At 52.5% G+C, this 11,323-nt stretch overlaps 1 non-coding gene across 1 annotated transcript; it reads left to right on the top strand.

Annotated features, from left to right (window-relative positions):
• The first annotated feature begins 880 nt into the window (after nt 1–880).
• On the top strand, nt 881–987 carry LOC137222911 (U6 spliceosomal RNA). Its single transcript, XR_010942676.1, has one exon. It is a non-coding gene; the product is annotated as a U6 spliceosomal RNA (small nuclear RNA).
• Nucleotides 988–11,323: the final 10,336 nt, after the last annotated feature.

The following is an 11,323-nucleotide window of genomic DNA, read 5'->3' on the forward strand; positions in this document are numbered from 1 at the left end:
TCCTTACGCATGCTGTGCCCGCTGCCTGGTGCATCCTTCCCAGACTCCCTGCCTGCTGGCGGACTTAGACTTGTCAGGGGAACATTCAAGGACAAAAATCAGATCACATCCCTCCTCTGTGCAAGAGCCATCTGTGGCTCCCCAGTGCCCTGTGGAGAAAATCCAAACTCATCTGTCCCTGCTGACCTCCCTGACCCTCCCCACCCCAAGGGGCCTCCTTCACATCTCTAACACCCGTGACTCTGTCCTGGTGATTTGGTTACCTGTTTGTCCTCTGTTTTCCCTGCCAGCCTCACCTGGCTGAGGGAAGGGACCCTGTCTGTCCCAGAGTGTGGGTGACACTCAGCAAATGCCCCCCCAACAGCAGACACTTTGGGGGCCAGAGTCTTGGCCCCGTGGCCCCTGTAATTTCAGCATAGCTGCAGCTGCCTCTTCCCAGCGAGACTGAGGCCTCCTATGTGCTTCTGGAGGGACTGGAGGCGAGGGGCAATATCCCTCCATGACCTGATGGATAAGTGCCCGTCATTTGTCCTTGACAGTGACCATTCTGGGGTGTGTCCTTCGAGATCTTTCCTGCGTGGGCTCCTGGATAACCACCCTCACTCAGCCCTGGTCTTGGGCTCAGCTTTTGGGGAACCCATGACTGGAGTTTCTGAGGTCCAGGAACAGAAAATACACATCGTGAAGCTCTCCCACTTCCTTACTCCAGATTCTGCCTTTTTTTTTTTTTTTTTCTTTCTGGCTGCGCCATGCAGCTTATGATATCTTAGTTCCCCGACCAGGGATTGAACCCGGGCCCTAGGCAGTGAGAGCGTGAAGCCCTAACCACTGGACAGCCAGAGAAGTCCCCAGATTCTGCCATTAAAAAAAAAAAAATCTAGTGCTCGCCTCGGCAGCACATATACTAAAATTGGAACGATACAGAGAAGATTAGCATGGCCCCTGCGCAAGGATGACACGCAAATTCGTGAAGCGTTCCATATTTTTTCCTTCTCAAACTCTTCCGAAATATAGCAAAGGGAGGAACACTCCCAAACTCATTCTACGAGGCCACCATCCCCCTGATACCAAAACCAGACAAGGATGTCACAAAGAAAGAAAACTGCAGGCCAATATCACTGATGAACATAGATGCAAAAATCCTCAACAAAATACTAGCAAACAGAATCCAACAGCACATTAAAAGGATCATACACCATGATCAAGTGGGGTTTATTCCAGGAATGCAAGGATTCTTCAATATACGCAAATCAATCAATGTGATACACCATATTAACAAATTGAAGGAGAAAAACCATATGGTCATCTCAATAGATGCAGAGAAAGCTTTCGACAAAATTCAACACCCATTTATGATAAAAACCCTGCAGAAAGTAGGCATAGAGGGAACTTTCCTCAACATAATAAAGACCATATATGACAAACTCACAGCCAACATCGTCCTCAATGGTGAAAAACTGAAAGCATTTCCAGTAAGATCAGGAACAAGACAAGGTTGCCCACTCTCACCACTCTTATTCAACATAGTTTTGGAAGTTTTAGCCACAGCAATCAGAGAAGAAAAGGAAATAAAAGGAATCCAAATCGGAAAAGAAGAAGTAAAGCTGTCACTGTTTGCAGATGACATGATACTATACATACAGAACCCTAAAGATGCTACCAGAAAACTGCTAGAGCTAATCAATGAATTTGGTAAAGTAGCAGGATACAAAATTAATGCACAGAAATCTCTGGCATTCCTATACACTAATGATGAAAAATCTGAAAGTGAAATCGAGAAAACACTCCCATTTACCATTGCAACAAAAAGAATAAAATATCTAGGAATAAACCTACCTAAGGAGACAAAAGACCTGTATGCAGAAAATTATAAGACACTGCTGAAAGAAATTAAAGATGATACAAATAGATGGAGAGATATACCATGTTCTTGGATTGGAAGAATCAACACTGTGAAAATGACTCTACTACCCAAAGCAATCTACAGATTCAATGCAATCCCTATCAAACTACCACTGGCATTTTTCAGAGAACTAGAACAAAAAATTTCACAATTTGTATGGAAACACAAAAGACCCTGAATAGCCAAAGCAATCTTGAGAATGAGCTGGAGGAATCAGGTTCCCTGACTTCAGACTATACTACAAAGCTACAGTAATCAAGACAGTATGGTACTGGCACAAAAAGAGAAACATAGATCAATGGAACAGGGTAGAAAGCCCAGAGATAAACCCACGCACATATGGTCACCTTATCTTTGATAAAGGAGGCAGGAATATACAGTGGAGAAAGGACAGCCTCTTCAATAAGTGGTGCTGGGAAAACTGGACAGGTACATGGAAAAGTACGAGATTAGATCACTCCCTAACACCATACACAAAAATAAGCTCAAAATGGATTAAAAACCTAAATGTAAGGCCAGAAACTATGAAACTCTTAGAAGAAAACATAGGCAGAACACTGTATGACATAAATCACAGCAAAATCCTTTTTGACCCACCTCCTAGAGAAATGGAAATAAAAATAAACAAATGGGACCTAATGAAACTTCAAAGCTTTTGCACAGCAAAGGAAACCATAAACAAGACCAAAAGACAACCCTCAGAATGGGAGAAAATATTCGCAAATGAAGCAACTGACAAAGGATTCATCTCCAAAATTTACAAGCAGCTCATGCAGCTTAATAACAAAAAAACAAAAAACCCAATCCAAAAATGGGCAGAAGACCTAAATAGACATTTCTCCAAAGAAGATATACAGACTGCCAACAAACACATGAAAGAATGCTCAACATCATTAATCGTTAGAGAAATGCAAATCAAAACTACAGTGAGATATCATCTCACACCAGTCAGAATGGCCATCATCACAAAATCTAGAAACAATAAATGCTGGAGAGGGTGTGGAGAAAAGGGAACACTCTTGCACTGCTGGTGGGAATGTGAATTGGTACAGCCACTATGGAGAACAGTATGGAGGTTCCTTAAAAAACTACAAATAGAACTACCATATGACCCAGCAATCCCACTACTGGGCATATACCCTGAGAAAACCATAATTCAAGAAGAGTCATGTACCAAAATGTTCATTGCAGCTCTATTTACAATAGCCCGGAGGTGGAAACAACCTAAGTGTCCATCATCGGATGAATGGATAAAGAAGATGTGGCACATATATACAATGGAATATTACTCAGCCATAAAAAGAAACGAAACTGAGCTATTGTAATGAGGTGGATGGACCTAGAGTCTGTCATACAGAGTGAAGTAAGTCAGAAAGAGAAAGACAAATACCATATGCTAACACATATATATGGAATTTAAGAAAAAAAAATGTCAAGAAGAACCTAGGGGTAAGACAGGAATAAAGACACAGACCTACTAGAGAATGGACTTGAGGATATGGGGAGGGGGAAGGGTAAGCTGTGACAAAGTGAGAGAGTGGCATGGACATATATACACTACCAAACGTAAAATAGATAGCTAGTGGGAAGCAGCCGCATAGCACAGGGAGATCAGCTCGGTGCTTTGTGTCCAACTAGAGGGGTGGGATAGGGAGCGTGGGAGGGAGGGAGACGCAAGAGGGAAGAGATATGGGAACATATGTATATGTATAACTGATTCACTTTGTTATAAAGCAGAAACTAACACACCATTGTAAAGCAATTATACTCCAATAAAGATGTAAAAAAGAAATCTAAATCAAGATAGATTTAAAACATTCATTTAGGGGGCTTCCCTAGTGGCACAGTGGTTGAGAGTCCGCCTGCCGATGCAGGGGACGCGGGTTCGTGCCCTGGTCCGGGAAGATCCCACATGCCACGGAGCGGCTGGGCCCGTGAGCCATGGCCGCTGAGCCTGCGCGTCCGGAGCCTGTGCTCCGCAACGGGAGAGGCCACAACAGTGAGAGGCCCGCGTACCACAAAAAAAAAAAACAAACCATAAAACAAACAAACAAAAAACATTCATTTAATAAATGAGCCTATGGACGCCACAGAGACTAAATTAGTCACATCACTGGATTCCACTGCTTCATCTGCCTCTGTGTTTTACTGAGGATCTAAGCTTAAACTTTGTTACGACTTGAATGCTTATACATTGTTTTAATATTTTCACCACTACTGACTATCCATAGATGTTATTACACCTGCCATTCTTCATTGCTCCGTTTGTTATTCAAAGAAGTGAAAGCTATTTTCCATCAAATTTCCACTGAAATGGGTTACTAATAAATGTAAGAAAAGTATGAACAAAAATAGGTGCACCAGAGTAAAACAAATGAAATAAGTTTTTATTTTTAAAAAAATCTAAAAATAAGGGTAGTAATTGAAATCTGCCTGGAGATGGCAGAGACGCAGGAATGAGGGTTGGAAGAAAGGTGTAAAGGGACACAAACTCCATGGCACCAGGGGTACCGCTCATCCTAGACGCTGGGATTCCGGGATATCGGAGTTCTGGGACATGGAGATTTGGGCATTTCAGGATGTCAGGATTCTGAGGTTTTCAGGGTTTGCTGCTTTATTCTCCTTCAGGGAGGCAAAGCGTCTACGGAGGGAGGTGGGCGCCTCTCCCCTGAGGAATGTCTAGGTCCCTGCTGGCCTGGGGCCAATTTTGTTCCCTCCTCCTCTCCCAAGACCCTTGCTGACTTCTTTGGCCAGCAGGTCCCAAGTCTGTCATGGACACAGTCATTGTCCCCCTTGTCCAGAAGGGGACACTGAGGCACCGTGTGGCTGCGTTACATGCAGGCAAATGTCAAAGCCAGGATTCAGACTCCTGGTCTCCATCTCTCCCACCCAAGACATTTCTTTCTTTTCTTTTCTTTCTCTGGCCACATGGCTTGTTTGATCCCACTGTTTGACCAGGGATCGAACTGGGCCCTCGGCGGTGAAAATGCCGAGTCCTAACCACTGGACCATCAGGGAAGTCCCTCACCCAAGCCATTTCTACCAGTCATCCAACCAGGGCCCTCTCCTGCTCTACAACCTGCCAGGGCTCCCCACTGCCCACTGCCCACTGCCCACAGGGTCATGGCCCCGGGGCCAGGGTCTCGAGGCCCATACTCTCCTTGCCTTGGTACTCACAGTCCCCCCTCTGCCTGTTGCTCACTCTGAAGGCTGAGCTCCGGCCCTCTCAGCCTGGGACTGTGTGAAGTTTCAGCTGGTCCCCTCAGTGGGCACGTCCAAGGGGCCCTGGGGAGGCCAGCTGGCAGTGTCTTCAGCTCTCCCAGCTGTGGCCTCTTGTCTTGGTTCTGGTCCAGCCTCTGAGGGCTGCAGTGCCCATTTTACAGATGGGGAAACTGAGGCTCCACAAATGCAGCAGGCCTGCCCAGCAGGCACGAATCACAACAATGACAACAATAATCTCTCACTGCAGGGTTGTTGTGAGAATTTGTCAGTTGTTCATTCATTCACTCGTGCCCCCAGGTGCACCTCTCTGTTCCCTGGGTGACCTGGAGCCCCAGCTGGTGAGTCCAGATGCAGTGGAGACAGAGCTGGGCACAGATATTTCCAACCCCCTGGAGGTCAGTGTGGGGTCAGAGAGAGAGATCCAGGGATGGGGCAGGGGGTCAGAGAGGGGCTGAGGGCCGGGCCTGGGGGAGGGCTTGAAGGATGCGAAAGTGGGTATTTTCTGAGTGAAGAGGGAAGGGAATTCCTGGCAGAGGGACCAGAGCTTGCAAAGGTTCAGAGGTGTGAAAGGGCATCCTTTCCTTAGAAATCCTGCCCGGCTGCAGCGTGAAGGGGAGGCTCAGACTGAGACCAAGGTTCCAGGGTCCATTGAGGACTCTGTGCTCTTGCAGGAGGGCACGGGGGTGGGGGCTCAAGTTGGGGAGGGCTGGGGCCCCGATCTGCCTCCCAGATTTGTTTATTTTTTTCTTATTTTTTTAAATTAATTTTTATCGGAATATAGTTGCTTTACAATTGTTGATAGTTTCTGCGCCTCCCAGATGTATAACTCAACACTGGGTGCAAGTGGGAGCGAGAAGCCCCACTGAGAATGGAGGATTAATTGAGCACCTACTCTGTACCAGCCTTTGTCCTCATGCTCAGAGGTACCAGCACACCAAGGCTGGAGTTGGCTCGCAGTGGCGGTGGTTTTGCCTGCATCACATCCTGACAGCAGGGCTAGCCTCCCGGGCCAGCCTGAGGCTTCAACCGTGCGACCCAGGAGGGCCTCCCATGCCTTTGTGCACAGCTGGAACAGCTGAATCTCGCAGGGCCGGGAGCCGGGTCTCAGTGGCCGGGTGGTATGTGGCAGGCCAGTGCTGGCTCCCTTCCAGACTCGGCACCGCTGGTCCACGTCTGGGGTCTCCCCGGCGCCCGCGGAAACTCCCGGCAGCTCTCACAGTGAGCAAGGCGGGTGGCCAAGGCATTAAAGTTAACGTCCTCTTAAACAGACTTAATTAGTGTTCTCCAGTCCCACATAAATTAATCGTGGCCGGCCACGGAGGCTGGAGCGCCCGATCGATGGGCAGCTGGACGGCGGCGAGGATTTCTCCAGCTCATCCGTCACGTCGCTCTGGCTGATAACGGCTCACGGCTTTATCTTTTCCAACCAGGCCCGGCGGCCAGAGGAGTCTGGGCAGGGGCAGCCCCTCTCTGGGCCTCAGTTTCCACATCTGTGAAGTGGGGCGTTGCTCAGATGAGCAAGGAGCCTGCTGAGGAAGGAGTAAGGTAATAACGTAACAATCCCCCAGCGGGTCATGGGACCAGCCTAGAGCTAAGTATTACTTAATTTTTTATTTTATTTTATTTTATTATTTTATTTTTTGGCCGCACCGCACAGCATGCGGGATCTTAGTTCCCCAACCAGGGATGGAACCCCGTGCCCCCTGCAGTGGAAGCGCAGAGTCTTAACGACTGAACTGCCAGGGAAGTCCCAAAGTATCACTTCATTTAATCCTGGCAAAGGGCTACAAAGCACCCGTTTCTAAATGTGTCAGCTGGGAGCAGAGGAAGTCATGTGAACCGGGCATCGAGCTCTAGGATGTAGTTTAAACACATCCCAAGGCGCCTCCTGCTCTGAGGGCTGGGACTTTGGGGGTGGTCACTGTGGCATTGATTGTGCACCTGCTGTATCAGAGCAGGGGCCAGGAGGGGGGTGGAGAATCCCCCAGGAGGCCCTGCACCCCAAACTCTGCCAGGGAAGAGGGCACCCCAAGTCTTCAGGGGTCAGTGGGCTTGAACAGGCTGGGGGGATCCTAGGGCGTGAAGGGTGCAGGCAGCTCCCAGGACACCCCTCTAGACAAGCCCAGCCTGGCAGACCTTTGCCCTCCCAAGGCCAACGGGCCAGGCAGGGGTCTTCAGGAACCCTCCAAGTGGGGACTGAGACCCCGCATTCCTGCATGTTTACATAAAGATATTGTGAATACCTCCTAAGTACTAACCCCCGGTCTGGGCACTGGGAACGTTGCAGTGAGGACATCGGAAGTGACCTTGTTCTGTGGTAGAGACAAACAAATGAAGGTCTAACTAGAAAACCGTGAAAGATTCAGGGAGGGCTTCCTGGAGGTGGGGGCATTGGACTGAGACCTGGAGGAGGAAGGGCTGAGGTGGAGGGTGGCCGGGGGCAAATCGATGCCACCAGGAAGGGGTGGAGAGTGGGGGAGGTATGAAGGGGCTCCCGAAAGCCCCCAAACGTGGAACCATTCTGGAGTCGCGGGGAGGGAAGCAGGATGGGGCATTTGGTCAGGAGCAGAGCTCTGGAGGGGCGGCTTGCAGCTTGCGTGGGGGTGGTGGCAAGCGCGCTGAATTTACGTGTGGACGTGATCAATATGGGGCGTGGCCTGGGCCTAGGCGAGTCAGGCAAGGTCTCCCCTCTTTGAGGGCAGGGCTCAGGTAGCAAATATTCCCCAACCCGGGAAGAATTTGGATTAAATTGAGACCAGAGAGGTCTCTGTCTCGAGGTGCCGGAGGCTGGTGGCAGACAGAACTGGACACGGACTGCTTCCAGGGCTGTGGGGCAGAGTGGGGTGCTAGGGAGGGATGGGGATGCGGGGTGGAGCCTAAGGGGTATTGGAGGCTCTGCTTGGGGGGGCAGGGAAGTCTCCCCAAGGAGAGGACTTTGAGTAAGGAGAAGGAGCTGCCTACATGACAAGAAGACCCGGATTGGATCTGCACGTGCAAAGGCCCTGAGGCAGGCAGAGTGAGGGATGGGGAGTGGAAGAGCCCCAAACCCCGGGTTGGAAAAGTGGGTGGGGTGGTCGGGGATTTGGATTTTACTGAGAAGGGAGGGAGCCATGGGGGGCTTCCAGAAGGTAGGGGGCAGGCAACAATGCAATTGTCTTTTGGAAATCCCTTCTGGTTCCCCACGGAGGCTGTCCCAGGCAGGAGGAAAGGAAGGAGGAGGTGGGGGATCAAGGTCCAGGCAGGAAACCAGGGGCGTCACGGACGGGAGCTACAGGGGTGGAGAGAAGTGGCCAGATTCAGATTTAATTTTTTTTTTTTTTTTTTTGCCTTGCTGCCAGGCGTGTGGGATCTTAGTTCCCTGACCAGGGATCGAACGGGCACCCCCTGGATTGGAAGCTCGGAGTCTTAACCACTGGACCACCAGGGAAGTCCCTAGCGTCCAATTTTAAGGGGAGGGCGTTGGAAAATCAGGGAGGACCCCTCCATCGGCCTGGGGAGAGGCACAGGTGGTAATGTGTCCCCACCCCTACCTTCATAGCTGCCTGAGCCCAGACAGAAGGCTTCGATCCTGATGGCTCAGGGCTGCCTGGAATTATGATTCATAAACATATTTCAGGCCCAGCCGCTGAGCTGGAATCCCAGCCCTGCACGTGTGCCGACAGTATCCGGCTGCTGTTGTGAGCTCGGCCAGGTCTAGAAGCAAACTGCTCCTGGCCCAGCATCAAACAGCCACCCAGGCGGGCGGCTCCCCCACCTGGCTGGTCTCAGTTTACCCATCTGTGCAGTGGGGCTTCCTGTGGATGGAAAAGAGGTTGCTAATAGGGGTCTGCAAGCAGGAGCAGCTGTGTGCGGTCCCTCTACGAGCTCTGCCATGGAGAGACGGTACACAAACTCCCCAGCCTGAGGGGTCAGGGCAGGGAGCCTCCTCCAGGCTTCAGATTCCCCATCTGGGTCTGGTTGAGCTCCAGGCGAACAATAACAACAACAACAACAATAATCGTAGCTGCCCAGGGCGGCTGAGAGGGGCTTCCCAGGTGCCCCTGTTCCTTGGGCCAACTGACCTTCCTCTCTGGACCTGGCGGGAAGGATGCTGGTGGTTAGAGAAAAACGACGACTTCGGAAAATGATGGTCAGGGAGCGGCTGAGTGGGGTCCTGTGCAGACTCGCCAGAGCAGCCAGTCCCACTGGCCCCTGGGGGCCTTGGGCCAGCCACTGGGCTCTCTGATTCTCAGTTTCCCCATCTGTAAAATGGGGGTGGTTTGTGCCTTGAGGAAGTCTTCTGACCTTGGAGCCTCAGACTGGTGCCAGAGATGAGGTTACCCATGTAAAATGAGCTCCACCCTCATTACAACTTCACCTCCTGCAGGGGAGGCTGGGCCCCCTGCCCCGGGTGTGTCCCCAGAGCCTGGATGTGTGGACGGCAGGCAGGCAGGGAGAGGTGAGGAGGGAGGGGCTGCCTCTTCCCCTTAGGGGCCCCGGCGTCCCTCTCAACTCCCGGGAACAGCCTGCAGCAGGTCTGCGTGTCTTTGAAACTCAGTTTTCCCAGCTCTGAAATGGCTGCCCCGACTGGTATGCCCTTGTCTGAGCCCAGCCCCATCTCCGACCGCTTCCACCCCCTGAGGGACAGGGAGCTCACATCTTCCCAGAGCCCGCAGGTGGTAGTTTGATGTGAGTCAGGCTGGGGCCCGGGGATGGGCCTGGAGGAGGTAGTTCTGAGAAGAGGTGGAGACAGTTCTGAGAAACCCCGAGACCCTGAGGGACTGCTTCTCCTTCTCAGAAACGCTCCCCCCGCCCGCAGAAAGGCGGCTGAGCCAGAGACGTGGCAGCTGCAGGCAGGGGGCTTGGACCACCACAGACACCAGCCTCTGACGGTACCCCTGCTTCCGGCTGCCCCCCATCTTCCCCCTCCAGCCACAGCCCCCCACCCAGGCCAGTGTCTCCCACCTCCTGCCTGTGTCCCCCATCCTTCCCCTCCAGGCCCTGGGCCCACCAGGCCCGTCCCCCACGTACCTGCTGGTTCTGAGCTGACGGCCTCCCCACCCTGCCCTGACCTGGGTCCACTTGTGGCTTTGGGCTGACAACCCCTTGAGCCCAGAATTCACACCCACTCAGCACAGATTGGGGGGCTGCTTCGGCCCTGCCTGCCCACTGTCCCCTCCCCACACTGGGGAGGGGGTGACGCGCTGACCTGCAGCCTCTCCTCCCCGACGGCTCCCCGGCCGCCCTGGCCCAAGGCCATGCTGGACACAGGAGCCCTGCACAGTGGGCCATCTCTGGGTCCCCTCGCTCAGGAAGCAGACTCAGCCCAGGGCACCCCCAGGGTGTCTTGGTTGGCAGCGCTGGGGCGGTGGGGCCACCCTGATGTCAGGCTGGGAACGGCTGCCACACGCTCCAGGCGGACCAGCCGCTCATTGTGTGTGGCTGGGGTCCCACCCAGGGCCTCCCAGGAGGCGAGATGCTGATCCTTGACCAAGTGCTCCCACCTGAGTCCTTACATGGCCCAGGCCACCCCGGTGTCCCAGAGGGAAGGTGGGGCTCTGGTGGACAGTAGCCGGGGTGCTGAGATGCAGGGAGGCCCCCAGCCCCAGTGCTGGGGAGGAGACACTGAGGAGAAAAGGAGGAACATCCCCTCACCTGGCTGCACCCAGAGCGGAGCCTCACCCTCCCAGTCTCCCCACCCCACCCCTGCCTGAAAACCAGGCAGTTCTCCCAGGAGCTGGAGCCTGGTGGGTGGGAGTTGGAGGGGTCGAAGCCCCCAGCCTCCAGTTTCTGCTATAAATATCAAAGGTTTCACATCCATCAGAACGGCTTTAAAACGCAGACAGGAAAAGAAATGAGAAGTTTTGGAGGTGGAGGAACTGGAATCCTAGGGCCTCGTGGGAGGGGCTGTGAGGTGGGGCAGCCGCAGGGGCCTCTTCCCTGGATCCCTCAGAAGTTGCATGGTCGCCGTGTGGCCTCGCGGTCCCACCCCCAGGGCAGCGATCGGCATGGGCAACGGCAGCCTCAGGTTGCAACCCTGGATTTTTAAACATGGAGGTAAAATTGACTTCATGTAGAGCTAACTATGTTACCGTGAACAGTTCAGCGATTTTCAGCACATTCACAGCTGTGAGCAAACATCACCTCTAGTTCCAGAGCATTCCGTCACCCCAAAGGAAGCCCCGTCCCCATCAGCAGTCGCCCCATCCCCCTCCCCAG

The sequence above is a fragment of the Pseudorca crassidens genome, chromosome 3, assembly GCF_039906515.1.
Source record: "Pseudorca crassidens isolate mPseCra1 chromosome 3, mPseCra1.hap1, whole genome shotgun sequence".
Classification (NCBI taxonomy): domain Eukaryota; kingdom Metazoa; phylum Chordata; class Mammalia; order Artiodactyla; family Delphinidae; genus Pseudorca; species Pseudorca crassidens.